Source organism: Chrysochloris asiatica, unplaced genomic scaffold, assembly GCF_000296735.1.
Source record: "Chrysochloris asiatica unplaced genomic scaffold, ChrAsi1.0 scaffold00466, whole genome shotgun sequence".
Taxonomy (NCBI): Eukaryota; Metazoa; Chordata; class Mammalia; order Afrosoricida; family Chrysochloridae; genus Chrysochloris; species Chrysochloris asiatica.
This window is the reverse complement of record NW_006408984.1, coordinates 657,340-660,241: the sequence shown is the minus strand read 5'-3', so window position 1 is coordinate 660,241 and position 2,902 is coordinate 657,340. Positions and strand designations below refer to the sequence as shown.

The window sequence follows — 2,902 nt, the reverse complement described above, 5'->3', positions numbered from 1 at the left end:
AGAAAAGATTGGAGTTGTCAAAGACTTCATTTTGCTCGAATCAACCATTAACATTTATGGAAGCAGCAACCAAGAAATAAAACGATGTATTGCATTAGGCAAATCTGCTGCACAAGAGCTTTTTCAAGTGTTGAAGAACAAAGATTTCAATTTGAGGAATAAGATATGCCTAACCCAAGCCATGGTATTTTCAATAACCTCATATCTGCAAAAATTGGAACGTGAATAAGGAAGACTGTAGAAGATTGATACATTTGAGTTATGGTATTGGAGGAGAATATTGAAAGTTCCATGGATTGCCAAAAGAACAAACCAATTTGTATTGGAAGAAGTACAGTCAGAGTGCTCCTTGGAAGCCAGGATGGCCAAACTTTGTCTCTCATACTTCAGACATATTGTCAGGAGGAGCCAGTCACATGATTCGTAAGGTGGAAGGTCAGAGAAAAAAAGGAAGATCTTTTGCTAGATGGACTGGCACAGTGGCAGCATTAGTGGGCTCAGATGTAGCAATGATTATGAGGTTAGCCCAAGGACGGGCAGTGCTTTGTTCTGTTGTGCGTAGGGTCGCTATGAGTTGGTATCAACTCAATGGAACCTAATAACAAAAACAACAATATGTTGTTGTTAAGTGCCATCAAGTTAGTTCTGACTCATAGTGATCCTGTATAGGGTTTTCAAGGAGCACCTGGTAGGTGTGAACTGTTGACCATGTGTGTTTACAGTCCAGTGCTTATCCTACAGCATCTCTAGGTATTAACTGTATTTAACAAAGACTTGTCCATAAAAGTACATAGCACCTGTGTTTCTAATGAACCCAAACTGGAGACAACCCTAATGTCCATCAACATATGAATCAATAAACAATTGGAGTATAATCATTCAATGAAATACCCTCAACAGTAAAAAAGAATGAATGATGATATACACAATGACATGGATAAAGCTCACAATAAAGATGCTGAATGAAAGAAGTCACACATAAAGAGTACACTCACGCTCTTCTTTCTTGATGGTCATGGGATTGTCTGTTCCTGAGCTTAAAGATTAATTTCTCCCCATTTGTAGTCACACATCTTCTACAATTACAGTTTTGACAATCGCAATTAATCCTGCTAACTGTTACTCACAACTCAATTATAAAATCCTATCAGAATCATCTTCTACCCTATTTTGCCTGTATAGCACCCCTTCTTGCCTTTATAGCACTCCTGTTTTTGATAGCCAGTGTCTATATTGTCCATCCCTATAGGAAAAGCGCTGGAACACAAGGTTGTGGTTGAAATTCACCAGACACTTCTGGGAAACACTCTATAGGGTTGCTGTGAATTGGAACCAACTCCGCAACACTTAACAACAATAATAATCAATCCAGTGCACTGATGAGACCAACATGTTTCTTGATCTGAAGAATCTTCCATTCCAGTTGGAATTTTGGGCAACTGCATCCATAAGCAAAAATCCAGTTCATCAGATTGTAGCAATTTAATACTTGTTTACAGTATCCAATGTCTTTATCTGGTTGGGTTCTGGTCACCTCAGCCATATGGGTGAAACTGGGTCAAATGTGTATCAGCTACAAGTTTGGGAGTTCACACACACCTCCAGACCAGCTGGCCCCTTCACACTCAGCTCTAGCTCCCATGGGCTCGGTTAATGCCTGTGGGCTCAGTTCACACTCTACACTTCAGACTAGCTAACCTTTGCACTTTTCTATCTCATTCCATAGTCAACAGGTACCAATGGAGCATGTCTTAACTCAGCCATTGTCTTCAATGTTGCATTTCCCCCACTTACACTCACAAGTAGACCAAGATGATTATCACTGAGCATACTAGATTGCACTCTGGTTCCCCAATGGACTGATTTTTCTTGCCTTGATACCTCAATAGCAAACAAGTTGTTTGAAATGCAAAAAAACCCAGTTTTTTTCTTCTTGTCTTTTTTCAATAAGAATCTTCTGGTAAAAGGCACCTCCCAGCCACTGCAGCCACTGTAATGAAAGCCATAGTGCAGCGAGTCACCCAGGCCAGCGTCACAGTTGGAAGAGAACAGATCAGTACCATTGGACAAGGCCTCTGTGTGTTTCTGGGTATTTCTCTGGAAGATACACAGAAAGAATTGGAGCACATGGTCTGAAAGATTTTAAACCTGCATGTGTTTGAGGATGAGAGCAGAAAGCACTGGTTGAAGAGTGTGATGGACAAACAGTATGGGTGCTCTGTGTCAGCCAGTCACCCTCCAGAGTATCCTCAAGGGGAACAAGCCTGACTTCTACCTGACCATGCCCACAGACAGGCTGAAGGCTTCTACAACAGCTTCCTGGAGCAGCTACAGAAGGCATACAGACCAGATTTTATCAAAGATACTAAGCTTGGTGCCTATATGCAGGTTCACATTCAGAACGATGGGCCTGTGACCATAGAACTGGAATCCCCAGCTGCTGGTACCACCACCTCTGACCCAAAGAGGCTGTCAAAGCTTGAAAAACAGCAGCAGTCGAAAGAAAGGACCAGAGCCAAGGGACCTTCTGAATCAAGCAAAGAAAGAAACACTCCTCGAAAAGAAGACCACAGTGTCGGCAGAGGGGGCTGTGTCCTATGAGTGGGCCGTTGGCATAAGAAACAGGGAACTCGGTGCATTACCATTGGGCAGAAATGGGTTCTGAAAAATTCATAAAAGATGCCATCACCTACACTACTTTAATGATTTTAACTGAAGTATGCAGAGGAAGGCAGAAATGAGAAATTGGGGACTCAAGCAACCCTGCCAAAGAGCAACCAAAAGAACATTACCAATTCCTGTTGTTGTCATGGTCCAGTAGAGGCAACGGGTCTTGCTGTTCCAGAGGAGTGAACCATTGTGTTTCTCCCAGCTTCAGAAACCACATGGCAGCAGGACACAC

General features: G+C 42.3%; 1 pseudogene; it reads left to right on the top strand.

The window, feature by feature from the left end:
• The first annotated feature begins 1,995 nt into the window (after nucleotides 1–1,995).
• On the top strand, nucleotides 1,996–2,601 carry LOC102815948 (annotated as a pseudogene).
• The last annotated feature ends 301 nt before the right edge of the window (nucleotides 2,602–2,902 follow it).